We start from the raw sequence: 9,406 nt of genomic DNA, 5'->3' as shown, positions 1-9,406 counted from the left end.
ACGGCTACAACATAATACAGAGATGATAAAACTAATCTAAAACACAGACCAGAGGAGAGGTGGAGGAGAGAAGACAGAGGAGAGGAGAGGAACTGAGAGGAAGACAGAAACAGAAGAGGAGGGGAAAGAAAAGAAGAAAGAGGAGGAGGATATGGAAGACAGAAAGAACACAAAATGAAAAGAAAGGAAAAGCTAGAGGAGGAAAAAGGGAGGCGGAGACAGGTAATGTGCATCAAAAAGGAGAAGTGGAGACAAAATAGAAGAGACAAATAAGAAAGAGAGGAAGAGAAGAGAAGAGAAGAGAAGAGAAGAGAAGAGAAGAGAAGAGAAGAGAAGAGAAGAGAAGAGAAGAGAAGAGAGAAAAAAATGAAGAGAGGAGTTCCCTTTTACACTCTTAATTGGTTTAGGAGGAGCAGAAAATCTGTTCAGTCCCATGAAATGCTAGAGGCTGATGACAACCTTGTACATACAAAAAGTCACCTCTTTTTATTGGCACCCATATACTACACACACACACACACACACACACACGCACACACATTTATGGTACTATAGCTTAAAGTCACAACTTGTTGCCTGGGAGAAAATGTAACTTTGCTGGGAGATGAGATATCAAGTAAACACCTGCACACACACATAATCATGCATGCACTCACACACATACATGTATGCAAGTGTGGGTGCAAAGTTGCATGCATTGCACATGTGTGCACAGGTGCATATACATATTCTATATTCTCCGTCCTCTGTGTGTATGAAATATACATGGAAGAGCTGTCTAGTTATAACCAAATAAGGAACACTGCTTAGTTTGCATCCTACACACACACACACACACACACACACACACACAGGATCCTGAGGTCCACTATAAATCCTCCTTCGTCTGCAGGCTTTGCTTTGATCAGGTAAATAGGTCACCTGAGGATGAGTGTGCTCTGCATGTCTTTGTTTGTATACAAGACTTAAACTGAGTTATTGTAAAGGATTGCGGCCACTTTGAAAGTCTAATATCTTGCTGCATGTTTGCTGCATTACTGCTGCAGTAGTGCTCAACCTCTGTGAGGAACACAGTTTTCATTGCATCCTGCTGATATCATGAGAAAGTGCTGCAAAGGGCGTGGCGTATCAAAGAAATGTTGGGCTTGTGTGTGTTAGTTTAATAGTGTTTATCACAGAGCTTGAAGTGGAAACAGTAAGTATTGGTGCACCCCTTTTTCACATTAGTGTGTGTATCAGCAAGTCATGAAGTATTCAATTTCAATTTTCTACAGTGAATAAAAGATACAAAGAGATATTGCTGATGTTCAAAACAAAAGTATATTTTTAAAATGATAACATGCTTTCTTTAAAAGGTCTTGGAGGTCAGATGTTCTTGCTGTATGTCTGATTGCTCTCGAGTGTGTCTGCAGAACATTTACAACCGTCATGCATGAGAAGTTGTTGGCAAACGAAAATACATTTGGTCCTTTGACCAACAGTTAAGTCATTCATCTTGACCGATGTTACTGTTAATATGGTAGTTGGCTGCAGTAGCTGGTGCTTTTGTTGATGCTACATCAACAAGTTGTGCGCTGCTTGATTAGACTATTCCTGGTCTGCATTTAGTTCTATTTGAATAAGATTAAAAACTCTGTAGTGTCATCCTCTGGTTCTTCTCTTTGTGCTGCCCTTTTTGAGTTAAGATAACATACATGTAATGTTACTAATGTTATGTACTGCAGGGGTGGGTAGTGACTCAATACAAGTGAGTGAAAAACACAAATGATTAAAAAAAGTATTTTTTTTAGGAATGGTAACTTCACGTTCCTTTTTAAAACTTTTTACTCAAGTATTTTTTTTGGCCAGTAATCTACCACTTTTAACTTTGCTACATTTGCCATTTAAACTTTTGTTACAACTAGTCTGTTATCTACTACTGTCATCCAAGCTGTGTGCATGTGGTTGCACAGGAGAGTTTTAACTGGTCTCCCTTGCAGTACAAAGACACATGTGATTGTGCCAGATATTAATGAGGACAAATATCTTTTCAATTTCAGGTTTGGTTGTTCTACTAATGTAACTCAAATCCAGTAACTGCACACTATGCCAGTGGTGGCCGTGTTGGAAAGCAGCCTGCATCTCCTGCAGGTTTGTCAAATGATTATTTTTACTTACTTTACTTACTTGAGCAGTTTTTTATGGGAGTAATTCTACTTTTACTTGGGTAAAGATTTTCAGTACTCTACCCACCACTGATGTACTGTAGACAACTAGCTGCCAATGAAGAAAAGCAGGCAGGTAAGAGTGGAAACAGATGAGCTGACTTGCATCCCAGCAGCAGCTACCACGGCTTGACGCTGAAGTCAGTTTGTACCTTAAAGTGTCACCGATGGACACTAGATGCTCTGACTGAGTCCCATTCAAAAAGCTTCAACTTCTCTCCAGAAACACTGAGTCAATAACTTTTTTCAACAAGTCATTATGGTCTCATTACTAAATTCAGGCCCTCTAATAAGGGTGCTGGAGGTCATTTTGGAAATTATTGCTCAGTTAATAAGATTTTAAGACTTATAGTAGCCTTGTCTGCTGTGTGGGATTTGATTGACAGTCGGCTGACCTGCTGTTCTCCCCAGCTCCGTGATTCACGCTGAGTCCGACTGTTGTGTTGATATTTTGGTAAGTTTAATGTTACTTGATTACGATACCTGTCCTGTTAGCACAATTTAGCTAAAGTAGCTAACGTTAGCCCAAATGTGCAGTGCTCATGTTCCTAGCGATCACTACAGTGCGAGGTAGCAGGGTGTGTTTCCAGAGCGTGAAAGGCAACACCTCACACTCCTTGTTTGGAAGGTCCTGGCTCCAAACAGAAAACATGGAGCTACAACTCCGGGCTTCAAAATGGCTCCAATGCAAACCAGCGGGTGATGTCACACCTTTACATACAGTCTTTGGTTGCATCACATGTAGTTATGGCTATCATGAGTTGCCCAGAGAACTTGAAAGAGCAGATGAGAGTACTAAGAGCTTGTGAGAAGTTCTGTTGTGCTAGAAAAGGTCAGAGTATGCCCAACAGTAAAATGTAAAAGTGCCAGTACTGTGCACCAGGGACACTTCAAACACTTGTTTATCACTATCTAATTTTGTGTGCGGATGCAGGATGAGACTTTTTAAGATACTGGTGTATTTCATTTTTCCAAACAGCAGTGTGTGAGAGCGGGCCTCATTATCTCAAAAATGTTAGAAAATGAAAACATGTAGCAGCTGTGAAGCTGATCTGAAATAATACGGAGATACATTTGGATTGCTCGAATCTGTAAACTGTAAAATGAAACGTATTATCAAAAAGAGAACATTCAAGCTGGAAGATTACCATGAACAGTTACTTTGGTATTTGTGTTGGGAGCGTCAAATTATCACTGGTTGATTCACAGTGTTCATTTTCTTTTCTTTTCCTCTTTGCTGTATTTCTGCGTAGTAGAAACATTGACACAGAAACACTAAAAGGCACAATATCAAATCAATAAATTCTCTCTCCCTGTCTTTCTTTTTTTCTCTCCATCTGATCTTGTTTTACTCTCATTTTCTCTTACTGGCATTGGCTCTGTGTTGACATTATTGCCATCATTAATTGTAGCCTTGCCTGTTGGTTTGTGTGTGTGTGTGTGTGTATATGCGTATGTGTATCACTGTCCCTGCAGTCAACTTGAATCACTGCAGGAAACCCAGTTACAGTAGCCAATTAGAGGCAACACACAATTGTACGCCACATGCACTACACATACACACACACACTATTACTTCAGTTGATTTTATAGCAAATAACTGCCCAATATGTGACCATCAGAACATTTTTCACTCAGCAATGTGCTCTTGGAGCATATAAATAGCTTTACTTTCCTTTGTCCATGGTGTCCATCAATCTCTCTAACCTGTTTTCTCTCTTTCTTGATTTCTCAGACAGTTAGGAGCCAATTACCATCCGGCGGTCTCCTAGCTCCTTCCTTCCTGTCTCCTGCTGGTTGGCTGAGAGCTGACCAATCAAAGGTCTCATGGGGGGGCAAAAAGCTGACCTGAAGAAATGTCATCTTGCTTTGCGAAGGCGGCTCTGCTGTTTAATTTAACATGCGCGGTACAGTCGGTCTTATGCATTCATCTTCTGGTCCAGAGCTGGTGTCTTATGTGTGTAGATGTAGCTTTTGTTGCTCTGGTTTGTGGAGAATAAAGAGTGTTTGCAAAGATACAAAGTGGCGGATAAACATAAAGCAAACTGAGTGAGTTGATCAGTTACAGTTTATCTAATTCTTTCATGTGGACAAGATACACAGGCTTCATCTCTGTGATCAGAGGATAATAAAGAAAGCCAAGGAGAGAGATATTTTTGTCTTTTTTCCTCCCAGAGCACTGCATTCACTCAGGACAAGGTGACATGAAACTGCTACCAATCCTTTTACCACACAGTGCCAACTTGATCAGAAATGTTATTTGCCAAAAAGCTAATGTATTCCTTTGAGGCGTGATGCCTCACCAATCCATTATACTCTTTTTGTTAGTAGGATTAGCAGGGGAGTGGAAAAGTTCTTTTAAAGCTGCACAAGACTTCTTCAGTTATGAATGTTTCTCCAATCATACCTTTTCCTTGTACAGAAATGTATAAATCACTGATTACAGTCACAGCAGAATCACTAAACCTTTTCATTTTGATAAATATATTTAAATGTAATAATGCACAAAACAAATGTACCTTTCTTTTTAAATCAAAATGTCAATACCTCCTGGAAATAATTGGCTTTAAAAATGACTCAATCCAAAAACTCCCTCCAGATCTTTTAACAATTGTGTCCAATTTGTCAATCTCTACTCCAGCTGCATTAATCAGTAATTTTATGTCAACAATGGTTCAAATAGTTATGTGTAATGACTAGTGACTTTTAGCTCCTTGTTTTGGTTTTACAGCCCGCAATTTTACTGTTTTGGTTAAATTGCACAGCTCTCATCAACAGGCAGCTGTTTTCAGTATAAAAAAAACCCTCTGATAAACTGTGCACTACCTGCCCAGCAAAAAAAAAAAACAACAGAAAAAGTTAGTAAATGGTGAACATAGAGCAGCTAAAGATCCACATTTCCCTCAGGAGTTGGTGGAGACCAAAACAGAGCAAAAAGCACAATATGGGAATATAAATATCCAATGGCTTGCTAACGTATTTACCATTTTTTAAGATGATAAATCAAATCAAGGCTGTGTTAATAACCTGTTCTCCTGCCCCCAGTTGGCCAAAAAACTCAATATAACTGCTTTGAACTACTGTTTGACTGTTACTCTAAAGTAAAATATAAAACTGTCTCCTAAACAGCACTGAACAAATGCTTTGTCTTGAATGCCCGACTGATGAACCCTTTTACAACCACCACACCCACTGATGACAAAACACAGTCATTATTTGACTGACATCAGCTGACAGGATTGTAGTGTAATTAAATCCTCAAAAACACTCCCCTCTCACTAATGTTTGGTGCCACATACTTGTGAGATCACCATGTTAAGCTCCACATTTGTGTGTCAGCATACTAATTTCACCACAGAAGCCTCTCTGTAGTTTTCTGCTGCTGAAACCTTCACTGTGTCCATGTACATTTTTGATATAAGCGAGAGAAATCACCCATCCAAGTTCTTTTCAGAGCCCTCCTGCTGTAAAACGCTGGATTTTCAATGTCGGTACATTTGTATGTGAAAATATCTGGCATGTATTCACAAAAGCATCTCTTTCTGAGTGTATGCGCCCTAAAACTCCTCTGTGTATCCGTGCACATTCATGTTATACGACAAAAAAGCGTAACTGACTAAGTGAAAAGTTCCATTTGGGTTCCATCCAGAGCCTGGGCCTTCCACAACAGCTCCATGTTCCTGAATGTCTCACGTAGACTGTAACCACAAAGAGATGTTCATACCCAGCATCTCCAGCCAAACCCTGCAGTCCTCTGTAGCACTGGAAGTGATCTGACTGGGTTTGAACACAGGGATACTAAAGCCTGAGGCCAAACCAAGTGGGAGGCATCAAGAGTTGCTTCCTCCCAACTGCACACAGAGGGCAGCTTTGAAATACAATACTTACTCTCCCACATCTCGCTCACTCTCTCTGTATCTACTTTTCTTAGACGTATCGCTTCCTCGTCTAGCTCACTTATAATCTGTACATCTGTACCTGTCTAATGTGCATTGGTGCTCTCTTTCTTTAAATACTCCTCTCTCTGAACTGCCAAAGATACTTCCTCCCCGCAACCTGTAAAAGATGCAGAAGAGAGTTTGAAGTAGAAGAAAAAGTTTCTCTCTAACCACCAGTGATGCTCTTCCTGCCTCGTCTCCTTTTCCAATTCATGTATTTTGTAGGAAAGTGTCACATACACACACACACATGCAGACACACACATTGCATTTTTCATAGTGTCTGGGACCTCGCTCTATGCAAGCATTCTAGGAGGTAAAAGATGTGTTCGTACAGTGAAGTATTCTAGGGAGATACATGGTGGTGCACCTTACATAATCACCATCAATGGTGTTTCACAGCTAGAGAGCAGAGTGATTCTTTTTCTCCTCTTCTTCTCTGAAACGCTGCCTTTTCAATACTCTGTGTGTATCAAGTCCTCTTTTTATAGTACCTGACGTGAATCTGCGTCTCATATCTAGATCATGTGCTTATATAACTTAGATGGAATGTATCTATGCTGGACATTCAAATATGTGTCTCCCTCTTATAATCTGAAGTATTCGAAAGTTGACAGTCGATCTTAACAGTCTTGAGTGTCCCCCACCCATGTTTCAGGACAATCAATTTCATACCTATGTGTAAGCAACAGGTTATAATTAGTATTTAGTTTGTGGTGACTTGATTGGGTATAATTTATTCTTCAATATGTGACATGTAACTGCAATATAAACTGAAATAAAGGCCTTAAAATTAGATTTTAACTCAGAGCCTCTCCATGAGAAACGGCCCTTAAGATTATGTAATAATGCAGTTGTAACCTTGAAGCCACTGTGATTTCAGTGTGTATTGTTCTTTGGTGGTGCATTCAGTATTACCAAACAATTTAGCAATTAATAAAATTGCCATAAACTCCTCGGTCCAGGTACAAACGCAGTGTGTTTACATGCACTTAAGTAACCTGGTTACAGTCGGCTTTCAACAATAAGCAGATTCCTATAAATGTTATGTATGTGAGAAACTCCTGGAGAGTACAGATTTCTCTGACATGTATATTGGTAACCAGGTTTTTACATGACGCATGTGCACGACACAGACTTCAGATCACTGTGAGAGAGCAGCAGGATGAAGAGAAAGATCACTCAACGTGCCAGTGCGTCCACGTGCCCAGTCCATAATCTGACAAAAACTGAACCTGACACAAGATAACTTGTTGAAGGTTTCTACCGCTGAACAAAATAAATACAGACATGTTTACCATGTGAGGAAAAGCTGTGCTCTGTCTGTCTGTCCCCTCACTGCACTGTCAGTCTGCTCTGACACACACACGCACGCACGCACGCACGCACGCACGCACGCACGCACGCACGCACGCACGCACGCACGCACGCACGCACGCACACACACACACACACACACACACACACACACACACACACACACACACACACACACACACACACAATCACTTATGCCATGGCTCCAAAATAAGGTCAGGGGTAGGGGATAAACCTGATTACTGATCTGTTGACCTGCATATACTGTATACACATGTTTACAGTAACCAGGTTACTAAGGTGCATGTGAATGTGTGTAACCTGGTTTCTCTGGGTGCATGGAAAGAACCATTGGGTCTGAGGGCTCCAGGGCAGTATTCCAGGTGTTTGTAATGTGACTGCAATAGGGTGGTTGGGTTTTCCCTTGCTTAGAAGGGAACTCCAATCAGTTTACACATCAGAACTAGTTTATCAGTCATAGATAGAGTCCTGCTCAAACTATGGAAACAGATGTCTCCTGTGGCTCTGGAAGAGCTTTATCAACTATGATGTCATCAGCTTGGAGACTACACATTACAAATGAGGAAGAGGATGTGAAGTTTGAAAAGATGTGGGCATTTAACAGGAAGAGTCTGACTAAAAGATCCTGTTGTGTTACATTCAATTACATTGGAGTGTCCAGTGTTTTTGGAGCTTGACCCATAGTAGCATACACACACACACACACACACACACATATCCATACACAAAAGCTGTTTCTCACAAATCCTCCAACTTTATGGAAGTGCAATACTCAATTTCTCAAGTCCTCTTTTAGAAAGCTGTAATCATGCAAGATTCAACAGTGTGTCCCAACAATAAAGGCAAACGTGTGTCCTGCTGATATAAACTATACCAGCACACACAAGGTGAAGAGCAAGATAAAATCAGGAGCCGCTTTGGGTACCTGACTTCTAATGAGGACGACTCACCTCTGACTTCTATAAAAGACTCCATCAAAATTGCTTCTATCACATTCTATTCCCCCCCTCCTAACTCTTATTTCAGTCATCCTTTCATCTTTACCCTGATAGAAAGACAAATAGAAGACCAACAATTATTGACAGAACAAGAGATAGTGATGGAGAGAGATTAAGAGATGAGATTGAGAGAAACAGCAGAGAGTAGAGATTACAATAGAGGAGGGTGATTCTACCACAATTGTATGGGATGATTGGGGGTGGTTGGGTGGGTGGGGGTAAACCATGTGTGGGTGTGCAGAGGTTACGGTGGGGCTCTGGGTGGCATTGTGAAAAGGACAATTGGTGTTAAATTGGGTTGAAAAGAGGCTTAGGTAGAGATAGAGAGACTGGGTGAGAGAGAGAGAAAGGCAAGGGGAGAGATGGTCACCCTTCACTCCACACATGGATTAGAGGCTATAGAGACATTGACAGGCTCAAAACCTGGTTTACACTGCTAAAGCCCTACAGACACACACACACACACACACACACACACACACACACAGCTCTGTATGTGTCAGTCCTACCAGTTACAGTTTTATTTAGCGGTGGAAGAGAATGCTTGCTGTTTGGCCGTCAACATTTCTCAGTTTTGCTGAGATTTATCAGCTGGGTTTTATGGTCTGGATAGACTGTGCACATTCTGAGACTATTCAGATGGGCAATATTATCTATGACTATTTTTCATGGTGTTTTTCTTTGTTTTATTATCCACAGTGGCAACGTCTACATACATCACAAATTCCTTCCGAATGAGGATCCCAAAGTAAGCGTTTACCAAACAAAGAGGTGGTTTGATGAAGTACTGGATGACTTTAGGGCCTGTGTGTCGTAAAACTTGGTTGACTTTCCTACTTGAATTCCAGTAGTAGTAATAAAATGCAATATCAGCACTCTACCTACAGTTATTATGTATGATTATAATAACTGTTGTCAGACCAGAATC

This window comes from Thunnus thynnus, chromosome 9, assembly GCF_963924715.1.
Source record: "Thunnus thynnus chromosome 9, fThuThy2.1, whole genome shotgun sequence".
Classification (NCBI taxonomy): Eukaryota; Metazoa; Chordata; class Actinopteri; order Scombriformes; family Scombridae; genus Thunnus; species Thunnus thynnus.
Note: the sequence above shows the minus strand (reverse complement) of the source record.